Source organism: Polyodon spathula, chromosome 4 (genome assembly GCF_017654505.1).
Source record: "Polyodon spathula isolate WHYD16114869_AA chromosome 4, ASM1765450v1, whole genome shotgun sequence".
Taxonomy (NCBI): Eukaryota; Metazoa; Chordata; class Actinopteri; order Acipenseriformes; family Polyodontidae; genus Polyodon; species Polyodon spathula.
Window position 1 is genome coordinate 16,129,282 of NC_054537.1, and position 13,436 is coordinate 16,142,717.

Here is a 13,436-nt window from a genome sequence, read left to right on the forward strand (position 1 = left end):
GTAGCATACTGTATAGTGTATGCTGGCTTGCAAGACACATGATTCTCTGAAGTCGCTCCGGATCCTGGGGAACAGTGAGTGACCGCAGTCTGAATATATATACATGAATGTGTGTGTTTGTGTGTGTGTGTGTGTGTGTGTGTGTGTGTGTGTGTGTGTGTGTGTGAGTGTGTGTGTGTGTGTGTGTGTGTGTGTGAGTGTGTGTTTGTGTGTATATGTGTGTGTGTAATATACAGATAACTTTAAACTTCCACTGTTCAAAAAAGAACATAATAGTACTACGTCCTTTCTTGGATCCTAATTGTTTTCGTTCTGTAACTAAATGAACACTAAGTATAGTGCTTTATAAGGGGCACACCATGCTATTAAAAAATACATTACAAACAGTGTTTGCTTTACAAAGAAAAACTAACCTTTTGGTTAATTTAACCTGTCACAATGTTGTTATAATTAAGAGTATTTATTTATCTTTTTGGTAACATTTATTTTAAGTACTTTAAAGGGGATACATGGCAACTGAACCTATTTCATTTATTTGGCAGATAAATACTGCCCAATGCCAACCTCCATAAGGTTGGATATTTAAAACAAAAGTATGCAAATGATTTGAAGGATGTTTGAAAATTTTTTTAATCTGACAACCTCACTTAATGGAGGATTAGACCACTTCATTTATGTCTGACAACTTTGTGTTATTTTAAATTTGCTCAGCTAGACATTTAATAGTTATTTTCTTTAGTTAAATAAATATTTTTAGAAAATAAATGTCGTATGTATAGACTGTATTGGATTTCCATTGCATTGTGGTATTTTTTTTAATTAGTCCCAAATGTATAAGTCTAACACTTTACGTGTTACCCTTGGCAGTATGTGTAGTGGTGAAGGACAGTGTGTTCTATTTTTAATAATGTTGGTTATTTTTACTGGCAAATTTGAGACCTGTTAGACTATAGGAGTTGGGTAGTATGATTAACTAATGCGCTGGAATGTAGCTGATTGAAATGGGTCTCAAATCCAGTCCTGGGAAAATGATGAGAGGTTTTACTTGAAAGCAATCTAACATGGATCCCACAGCAGACTTTCTCAGGATTTATCACAAACACCTCCTTATCCAGTAAGTATTGATAACACACCACAGTTCCTTGTAGATTGTAGACAATAATTCCCAATAATGAAAATGATTTATGAAAACATGAGACAAGTTGTGTCTTCTGGGTCAAATTATCTTAGTGGCAGCAAAGCATGTCAGTCATTAGGGGAAACAGCTGGTTTGTTACTGACAGGGAATAAGGCCCTGAAGGTGAAATGACCCAGGAAGTGCAAAATAATCTGAAAGCATGACTTGCAAAAAAGGTATTTATTTAACCTAGTTGAATGTCTGTAATGTTTTAAAATGAAAATTCATGTCTGTATACATATACAGTATAGATTGAAAGGACAGGCATGTTGGAACGACTGTATTTTGTAACTTACAATCACTTTAACAGCTGCACTATGTTTCATTTTACTTTGTATATAATATTTGTTCTGACTATTTGATTTATTTGTAGATACTGGTAATACCTTTGTACAAATGCAAAAAAAGTATACAGAATGGTTGTTAATGTAATTTGTGTGTTTGGATTGTTTTTTATAAATTAGTATAAGTTTGTATCAAGTAGTTATGAGATGTTTAGTTTTGAAAATAAAATTGTTTGCATGAAAACGTAAAATTGGAAGAAGGCTAAGCTCAACCATCTTTTCTAAGAAAATGCTTTGAGGTCAGTTTTAATAAACATTGTTCTAGTTTAACTGGGGAAAGTGTTAGCTATCAAATCTGCCTTAGTTATTGCTGCATTCTTATTTCAGACCTTCTTGAAGTCTGAAACAAAACAATACCATGCCTCACTTAGTAGTTAATAAAGTCTGGGCAGGATCATGATACTTCCATCATGAAGGGAATTGTTCATGTTAGTTGCCTACCATAGATAGAAGGCTTCACAAGCAAGTTAGTCATGTTCTTGCTGGCATAGCTCAGTCCGCCTTTGCAACAGTGTTTCCTGCTGGTGTCATTCACCAACCCGCTTGGCCGGTGTCAGGCCTCACCTTAATACCTGAAGTGCTCCATGCTGGCATTTAAGCAGTCTACCTGGACAGATTATTTGACTTAACTGATATCAACATTATGTATTGCTTAAATTGAACCATCCTGGCATATGTGTACGTGGGTGTCCAATTTACCTATGTATTTAAAAAGGCCATCATTTCAAGAGCTATTGTTGGCTGTTTGTTTTCTGGTTTTCTGGTCAGAATTTGGCATATAATATTGCTAGAAACTACATTTTGCTCAACCAGGGAATCTGTGGATTAAAGAAACCCTCAATCACTATCAAATTACACAATTGTTTTGTTGTTTTTTTTATATGTTCATGTTGAGTGAGTCAGTGTTTCTTTTTGTAATCTACTTTATTTTACAAGCAAAGAAAACAGGTATGTACAGTATGTACATTATGTACACTGTATGTTTGTTGACAAAGACTTATACAAATCCAGAAACCTTTACTCAGAATCAATGAAAACAACTTTTTCTTCAGGGGTGAAAGTTCAAAAGCAGTAATATATATATATATATATATATATATATATATATATATATATATATATATATACACACACACACACACACAATTTAAAATTTGGCCGAACGTTAGAGAAAGTAATAGAGTTAGTGACTTATATGATATTGCATTTTACTAGAGTTTGTTTACTGAATTATCAGTTAATAGCTATATATAACATACTTCATTCACCTAGGTGTAAACTCACATTTGACATGTAATATGTAGAAGGCAATAACACATGACAAGGTATTCAAATATCCACAGAGATTGGAACACTTGTTAGATTGCTCCTTCTTCTTGCCATTTTATAACCCTTTATATATATGTCACAGGGTGCAACCTGTCATTGTGTTTTGTGGTGTTTAGAGTGGATTTTGCAGCTGATGAGGTGAGAATTTCCCAATTAGCTGCAGCACCTGTATGAAAGGGAGTGGTTGGGAGTGTTGGTTGGTGAGTGTTTGTAAAAGTAAGAAGACCTTGTGTGTGTGTGTGTGTGTGTGTGTGTGTGTGTGTGTGTGTGTGTGTGTGTGTAAGTAAAAAATGTATTGTTAACAGTGTTTTGTGTTTATTTGGCCATTGTGCCTTTTTGTTTGGTAATTATTATTTAATTAAAAGTATTTTATTTGCTGCAGTCTCCTCACTTTGGCTATCTTGTCACAATAAACGAGTAACTTTCATGTTATAATATGAATCACACACCTCATTAAGCGATATTAAGGTGAGGCCAGACTCGCAGCCAAGCCCCCAAAGTGGGTTGGTGAAAGACACCAGCAGGAAACACTGTTGCAATTGTGGACCGAGCCATGCCAATGCAAGAACATGACTAGACGATTATTGTTAGTTATTGCCAGGTTAACGTAACTGTTAACACATTAAATCTACAAATCACATTAGTCCTACTAAGATTTATAAAGTAGTATCTGCCTTTGTTCTTTTGGGATTCATCTGTTGAAAATGGTTAGGAGCACTGTATGTGAGGCATACTCTAAAAATCACTGATGAAGGCATTTTACTTTGTTTCTTTTGTTTCCTTTTCCCATAATTAGACACAGTCTGGTGCATTCTGGTTCAACATTTGTAGGTGGTCTTTTTTATTGCCATTATCGGTATAATCTTGAATTTGGCAACCTTGGGATAATTGGGATAAAGAGCAATGGCCCTGGAGCAAGCGTTATATTTATTAGCTGACGAAAGAAAAATGGGATCTGCAAAATGGAACAAGCAGATTAAATAGTGTATTCAGCTGAATTATATAAACACCAGTGCACAGTTGTTTTAGTGACAAAGTGATATATTTAACTAATGCTTAAGCTACTTCAGGTATGATTTAATACAATAGGAAGGGGAACCATGTTTGTGTAGGCATGGTTTACGTTACTATTTATACATGGAAAAACGGTTCTCCATGGCATTTTAAAAGTCTTATTCCCCAAACAAAGCCCATAATTTAATAATAAATAATCATTTCAGGATAGCTCTAATGAGGTGTAACTTTAAATTACAAAAGCACTTATGCTGTTTAATAATGGTAGGTCAATTTATTAAAACTTTGTTACCAAATGCTTCCTCAAGGAATCCATTTGAACTCAAGTCTGTGCAACTGACAGTCTGGCTTTCTGAAAGCTCAGCCTTCGTGATGTTGCTTGGAGTATGTGTGTGTGTGTTGTAAGATAATAAAAAAAATGAATTGAGAAGAGATGATATATCAGACCTGGTTCAGGCCAACAAGACTGAGATGCGTATGATAATCCTGAAGCACAATTTTGGTGAGGTCATCTCATAGCTATTACTTTAATGATAGACACATTTCTTTTCCCCCTTTCCTCTGGTCACCAATCTTCCTTTTGTCACCCCTACTGTATGGAGCATTGACACTCTGTGGATGTTCCTCACCCAGACTAGCCTTGAGGTATTATATTAATCCAGGCCTCACCACTTGGGTTGAAGACTGCAACTCCCTCTTGATGGCCTCCTTGGATGATTTCTCAGGAAATTGCTTTTAGTTTAAAAATGCTGCTACCAGAGTGCTGACAACACATAAGTTCTTCAAACCACTTAACACCTGGGCTAAAGTAATTTTACTGATTGTTTATCAGGGATTTTCATGATCTGCTCCTGCCCTGCTCATTTTGACTCAGAAATTGAAGGACAAATCATTCAAGTCATTAATGCTGACATCAGCCTATAAAAACTAAAAACACTACTGTATTGCTGTTTGAGACTGATTTATCAACTAGTATAACATAGACTTAAACTATGTTATTGGAATTTTACTGAACTAGTTCTACTGCGTAGACACTGTGTCCAAAATCCTGTATTGTTACTAGTGCTAGGACAAATATCCGAATATTTGAACAAGTATTTTTTGACATGTATTCGGATACAAAAATCTCATGTTCGTATTCACGAGAAATTACAAAAATACTTTGCACTTATTTACCACCTCACCAGAAGTTGCATGACAGTATAAAAAATGACAATTAAAAAAAAGCTCTGTGTGATATGTGAGATTAATATACCAAAAAAAAAAAAAAACAGGATTAGCACAGCAGTTCTTGAGTCGCTTTAAAAGAAAGCAGAATAAAACCAACCAGATTATGCACGCACATGCATAGTGATCTCTACAGAAGGCCATCTGGGTCAAAAATGTGTTGTGCTGATTGAGAGTGAGTCAGAATCTCATGGAACAGAAAAAGGGAAAGCACATTGTTCAGAAATGCCTTGCTTAAACAATGCCCAAAATGCTGGATTTGTTGTGTAGTGATTTTTATATATATATTGTATATATTGTATATTTTTTGTTGCAACTTTCTGTTAAGTGGAATGTAATAAACAAGAGCCAAAACAGTGAGTTTTTTTTCCCCTTCACTTTTTAATGACAATTCCACCTTTTGTTTTATTTGAAGTGTTTAAAGTTAAATTTCAGTTCTCGTTTGCTTGTTCAGCTACAAAAAGGCACAAGTAAACCTCAAGTTATTACTTTATAAAAACCTGTCTATGGCCACTGTTTACTGCGAAGAAACGATAATGACAAGAAAAAGTAAAAAATAAATAAAATGCAGTGTCAATTTTATGTACTATTTATTTATTCATTAATAAACAAACAAACCAACGTTTAGTTTGAACTGCTATTTGGTATCTTTTGTTTTGTAGTTAATTCACTGGGGTGAAGTAAGGCCTACACAACGTGTTCTTTACTCATGTGATATTTTTCTACTTTAACGTGTTACATACTGTAACATCTTGCTGTAAAATAAAGGCACAGACATAGGGGCCATGTTCCCCTGTCCCTGCTGCTATCTGTCTCTACCTGCATTCAGTGATGACTATGACTTTTATTACATTTTGAAAATAAACGAATATTTAAATTATGAGCGAATATCCGAACGTGAAAATCTTGTGTTTGTCCCAGCATTAATTGTTACAGCAATATTTTTTTTAAGGGTTGTCCAGACTACATTTAATTTACATTGCCTGACCATAACATAAAATGTTTTCCCTCTTTTTGTCTCGTTCTTGACAATGTCCTTCAAAAATGATGAGGTGCAGTGCAGATCCCTGACAAGAGGCCAACCCTTCACACTAATATAAATTAATAGGAATGTTACATAAAGTCTATCACTCCCAGGGGGAGGCAGTTCATGCTTGGTGACTTAAAATAACTAATTAGCAAAAGTGCTCCCACAGTGCGCCAAACGATTAAAACAGTTCTTTTGTAGAGAAAAGAGATGAGCTCTCAATGCAATCAAACAGAAAATAAGCTCAGAAATTTTTAGACAAATAATGCAGTTTTCCAGTGTTGCCATAAACCTTGTATCTTGACAGTGCCATACTGTATTAGTTTGGATATGTTTAATTAAGGCATGTCTTTGGTATTGTATGTTGTAGTATGTTCTTTCCTGTAAATGTACGTTTCACACTCTTTTGTATAAATGGATGGTTCCTCACTTAACAGGTTAGTAAGCTGTTAAAATGGTCTTCCGGTGCTGACATGACTGCTGCTGAATGTCATCTCACCTTTACAACCCACTTAACAATCAGGAAGTCAGTGGGCAGCCTCCATTTCCGTTGTCAAGGTAATTGCCCCTGTTAATTCACCCAAGCTAAGCAACGGATGTTACAAAGCTACTGAACCGCATGTTGCTGACTCTTCAGGAAACCAAATGGTTCAGGAACCAACAGGCTTCCAGGTGCGACTCCACTTGAGCGTAATAATATTAAACAGGCTGTACGATAACCACAGCACACATTATTACTGCTTCAGCCTCCTGTGCTTTACATATTCCTGCAGTTTTTCTAACATACAATTGTTTTGATATCTGGTTTCCATCCCACAGGGAGCCACAATAAAAAGAGAAGGTGTGTTTGTTGTATTAGCCACAAACTATTCAGCAACATTAGAAAGCACAATGTTACACCAAAGCTTTAATGTAATCCGAGCCATAGAGTCACAATCAGATTGCACTATTACTGTTCACTGCCATAGCAGGAAGATTGATTTTCTTTTTTTTTTTACACTACACAAAATATGCTATGAAAATAAGGGTGGATGTTTCCATATAATTTAGATCATCAAATCAGCACAACCAAGATTCAGACCAGGCAGCTTCTGATCATATGTCTCACCGAACACTTACCACACTGAATTTCCAACATCTTAAAATTAAACCTGGTGCCGGTTATGCGACAGCTTCCATGTCTAAATCCTCAAAACAGCTAAGTTCCCATCTTATGAAAATATACTCAATATAGGCATCTATTTATTTCTAAATCAAAATAAGATAAACATGTTTTTGGCAAATGTAAGCATACTGTACAAGCAGCCACTGGTTTTAATTTGGAGATTTTTGTAATATATATATATATATATATATCAATATATATATATATAATATCCATATATATATACCTAGATGGACCTTCCACCTAAATACCAGTGAATTACTGCAAATGTCAGTTTTGAAACATTGACCTTTCAAGGTGCAGTAGACCTCACACTGTTACACTGAAATATTCTTTACTTGACTGAGTTGACTTTAGCTGCGGGTATTAAAAGACAAGTAAAGTTGAAGTTGAAAAACCTAAAGATGTGACATGTGTAAACACAGAACTGTTATGTTTCCAGGGTGTTGAGGGGGGCTAGGCAGGAAGGGGAGACCGTCAAGATTTAGCCTGTATTATTCTTCCTGTCAAAATGAAGTCTGATCAGGAGAAATTTCATGTCAAGAACTTCAACATTTTCTCTGTGAAATATGAATTCCTAGGTGTGTCTGAAACAAAGATGGTAAGGGCTAAGGCTTTTAATGGATTAAGAGACAGAGATTTGGGTCAGTCCTATAATACCTTGCAGGCCCGTTTTATTACTCTTAAAGAAAAAAAAACATGACTACACTTAAAACCATGTGTTGGTACAGTATAGGTAGATTTAGGAGGCTGTGTGGTCCAGTGGTTAAAGAAATGTGCTTCTAACCAGGAGGTATCCGGTTCTCCTGGTTGGTTGCCACTTTCACATTGTATGACTCAGAGCAAGTCACTTAACCTCACTGTGCTCCATCTTTTGGGTAAGACATTCCTGTGAGTGACTCTGCAGCTGATGCATAGTCCACATACCCTAGTCTTGTATCTTGTAAAGCGCTTTGTGATGGTGGTCCACTATGAAAGGCACTATATAATAATATAGATTATTATTATTATTATTATTTTTAATTAGGACCCTGAGGAAGTTAAGCCTAGTTCTGCAGTGTGCTGGTTTTATTTAGTTTTGTGTACTGTGCTGATGTCATAAACTTCTTTATAGTATTTTAATTCAGTATTTCCTTATCGCCACTGCACTGGTATTGTGAAGGTGGGATTCATATTGAAGTGCATTGGCATTTCTAGTTTAAACTGAATTTGAGTTATCTTCCAATTGACAAGAATACCCATTCTCTCCCCATCCTTCCTGAACACACGTTTTCTCAGGCCCTCAGGCAACATAGCATTTTCACTGTACTTCGGCCTCTGGTCTTTCAAAATATCTGAATTTGGCCCCAGGCCGAACGAGCCCTTTTGAGGCCTCTGCAGTGTGTTATGGGACGGAACCGAATATTTGTCTGTCAATTCGTAACTGCCTTAGAGCCCTTACAATCTTTATTTCAGACATACCTAGCAAACCATATTTCACAGAGAACACACTTGGCGGTTTGCAGTGCTTGTGCTACTGATCTTGTGAAACAAATGTTAATAAATACAAAACCACTGCGGTTTACAGAATATTTATCATTAAAAGACAAAATGATTGTGTATAGCGGTAAAAGGAATCAGTAACAACGTTACTTCACAGGTCAGTGATCGGTTGATATAGTATCAATTTTATATAAAATAATTACATGCTCCACTTTTTCTATGTATAATATACACTATTCCTCAATGTGCTATATGTGTGATCTCAGTTTATTAGGGATTCACCTCGCCCCTGCACGGGGCATGGCCCTGCAGTGGAAGCTATACCAGGCTTCTCTGGTGCTGTGCCAGGTCAGCGTGGCTTAGCCAGGGCTCAGATGCGCAGTGGAAAAGTTTTTACATGTTGTTTAGCAAGCTGTTTGGAACCTTTGATGGGATTGCCATGATCATGATCAGCTGCACAGAGAATAAAAGTTCACATTCCAACACAGCCGTTGTGCCCCGGAACAAGTATTTCCCTGATGATCAAAAAATTTGTAGTGTCGGTGCTCCACCCCCACAGATGTGTTTAGCCTTTTGCTGACCTACACAGTAGAGCACACAGCACTTTATAGCAAATCACAGGGGTGTAGTGGACTTAATTGAAACAGGAGTTGCTGTCTTCATTTCTCCTTCGATGGGATTTCTCACTGGAGGAGACTTCTATTTATCCGTATCCCAGGACGAGGCACCCCGAATTTAATAAACTGTTCTTGAATACTTTTGTAGAGCCGGCATCTGCATTTTCTACAGTAATATATACATATTGGACACAATGCTACCCTTCCACACCCTGCATTAGTGTAAAGATATGTAGGGTTTAAACAGCTACATTTCTTGTATTTCCTGGACCTGGATTTTCACCTTGTTTTCCCTCTTCAAACCCCCTGCAATGTGCCGTCCAGCTGCAGAACCATACATACAGACATGAGGTAACAAGGGCAGCCGATTCCAACAAGTGCAATGCATTCAAAAAGCTCACATTTCTGCTAATGTAACCCATTAATCATTTGATATGTAACTTATCTGCATACATTACAAATAAAAAAAACACATTAAAAGCATAATTTAATAACTGTATATGCTTTCCATATGTTTTTATTTTTATAAGTTTGACTTAAACCTACTTTCTGAGAACTTCTTCCTATCAGTGTTGGGTTGTAGTTCTATTGGTGTGTTTTTGTTTCACCCGGGGACTAAAAATGTGTTTTAAATACATTTTGTTTTCCAGTGTGGACCCAGTATTACAAACAGCCTCTGAGACTTGAAAGCATGTAGCGACAGTGATTGCTGTAGAGTTTATGTTCATCAAAAGACTTCAGAATACAAACCAGGACTGTTGGGGGTACTTGAAGAGCAGGGTAGAAAACCACTGAATCAAACACCATGTGTTACCATATTTCTGCTCTGAACATTTTACAGGACTGCAAAATACACCTTTTTTTACCCGTCGTAATAGTCGCAAACCAGTTACAAACTAGTCGAAATTTTAGTGTGAAGTGCACTAAACAAGCGCAATGCTATTAGCAGCTTTTTAGGGAATGCTTTGTTGACAGCAGTTTTTCTTTGCGGTTCAACCTTAGATGAATTTGCAATTATGGGAGTTTCCTGCATAAATTTGCAAAAATGGGATGGGAATAGTGCAAGTCAGGGTTGTCAAATATTCTAATGAGATGTACTAAAGCTGCCAGCATTTGCAACACTTACAATTTGTTAAGAACGTTTGAAAGCACGTTTTAAATTGTCGCAATTGTTGCTGGCATTACCCATCCCACTTTTTCTCTTGCATTGCAAGTTCAATGCATTTTTTAAGTGAACACCCAAGTACCTAATTTTCACTAAAGGCAGGGTGTACTTACAAGCCTTGAAAACACATTTCTGGTTTCCCCAACATGTTGGGAGCAATAGACTGCAAACGTGCCACCAATCCCTCCAGATCATTCTGAGCATCTGTATAGGACTCCCTGCGTGGGTAGAAGGACTCCCAGGTAGGGTTACCATATAACTCCATGTAGACACTTTGGAACAGTTCAGGCTTTTCAACTGGTATCGCAATACATTTTGGTACTGTACATTTTACCTGTCTCAGGCACCTTTTACAGCAGAACGACACTTGCCAGAATACATTGGGGTGTGAGTTAAAAAGCCTGGGCTGTCTCAAACTGTCCTATTGTACATGGACTTCAAGGGTCCCAAAACTATCCCACTACTTGTTGTACACTATGAAAAAGTTATTATGCAGGAGAAAACAGAACAGGAACCTACACTTAGTACACGTGTCTTAGCTCAGTCATTAAGCACTTAAAATTACAGGAAATGTGCTGAACTGGCCATGCCCTGAAAAATTGCACTCACATACGATACTAACTACTGTTATCAGTAATATGGACAGGGCAACAGGCCACAAAATACACAGCAAGATTTCAGTTCCATTCAAATACTCATTTTACAGTCATTGTGGTTTTAATGTTAAGTGGTGTAAAAACATTATAAAAATGGTGCATGCACTCACACATGAAACCAACTTACTTTTGCTTCAGCAGATCCCCAAAAGCACTGCACTCAATGAAAACATATTCACTTATGCAGGTTCCAAGAAACAAGTTCAACACATTTCAGGAAATGTGCTCATTTGCACAGATGTGGTTCTCTGTACAGTTATTAGAATCCCCAGACAGTGCACTCATTTTTGCTGAAACAAGAACTTATGGCTGTGGAATTGCATTGTACTGCCACATCTGTTTATTTCTTCAGAAAGGGCCCCATATAACCTTTCACTTGATCTTAAAGTTATTCTGCATTTACATTTCAATTTTTTTTATCCATCCTGCAAATGGAATCTTTGACATGAACCTGTCAAATAGTTCCAGATTCTTTATGAAACCCGGTTGATTTTATTATTAAATCCATAATTAAAAGAAAAAGCTGTTAAACAAAAAAAGTGAAAGACAATTGACTAGTTTCATAGACCCTGATTAGCAATAATCTTGGATTGCCTAATAAGAAAAAATGTAAGACCTTTAGTCAGAGTCTAAAATTACAGAAGCATTATACATAATACATGTTCAGAGATGACTTTTCTTATTATCCTTCTGCCAAATAAATAATTTGTCTTTAGTATCCAGTGAAGTCTATATGAACAGCACTGCTTATAGTATATATATACAGCTGAGAGCATCTGGGGTCACAAGGTAAGTCTTGTTGTTGTTTAATTGTAATTAGCTGACTATTTTTAAATCTAGCCTAGTTAGAACCTCTGTGCTACTCAAGTAACTAGTGTGATTTTATTAACGTTGTTTAATCCTTTATGTATGGTGCTTGTTAGGCTTAATTAGCACATTAATTGTTTGTTAAACTGTCTTAGATTGTCCCAGGTGCAACTGAGACCTGTGTTAATTGCAACTGTAATCAATTATTTATATTGCCTCAGTACACAGCTGAGCTGATTTACATGTCCCAAAATGCAGAAACTTCTCTACCTATACTCTCTGCCTTTGTGCACTGTCTATACTGCTCCCTGCCTCGGCTGCTTCCTAACTGACAGTTTGTCCACTATGACTTTCTCTGCTATCGCAATCCTCCTTTCCTCTGCGCTCACGAAGTCTCTCACTAGCAGTGCTCTAACCCTTCCAACCTGATCTCTCTACCCCATCCCCCCATCCTCTACTCCTTCCTGGCGCTCTCTCTCCGGAAGCTTCTGGAACTGCCAGTCAGCCTGCAACAAGGCTGACTTCATCTCTGCCTAAGTCTCTTATCTTTTCTTGATTTTCTGGCCCTTACAGATATAGGGATCACCCCTGAGAACACTGCAACTCCAGCTGCTCTCTCCTCTCTCTATGTCCTGTCTCACTCTCCCCCGCTCCTCAGGATGAGATGGGGGAACAGGATTCCTACTATCTCCATCCTGGAACTTCTCAATACCCTCTGCTCTTTCCTCCTTCTGCAGAAACTGCTCTCCTCCTTCATCTACTATCACCCCCTCTCCTAAGACACTTCTTCATCTCCTTTTCACTTCTACCCCCTCTCCTATCCACCTCTACCCCTCTCTTTTTGCCTCAATCTCTGCTCCATTTCCAACCCCCTTTAGCTCCCCTGCTTTCTCTCTTCTTCCCCTTATTGACTCATTCTCCCAGCTTTCAGCAGACTCAGCCACCATGACTCTTCTTCTCTCCGCAGAACTGGCAGAAGGCACAGGTGTCGTTGTCCATCCATCAACAGTCCAAAGCACCTTTGGCCATTGTTCCATATTCCAATTTCTGTGTTATTTTGCATATTTTAGCCTTTTAGTCTTGTTCCCCTTTCTTCACAGAGGTATTCTTACTGCAACACATCCTTTAAGTCCTGATTTCAAGAGCGACCTTCGTGCTGTTGATTTGATGGACAACACCTGTGCCTTCTGCCAGTTCTGTTATCAATGCAATGCTTATCTTCTTTCTATTCCTTAAGGATGTTATGTAAAGGATAAACCACGACAAGTGTTGAATCAGTAAAATAACACTATGTAACACAATTTTTGTTCCTGGGTAGTAAGTGTTATTTCTTAATTGCTTATGCCTCAAAAGTATAGAAAATGGCTATTATTCCCCACAAACTTTGCTTTTCTGACCAGGACAGTGATATTTTGAAATGTACCTA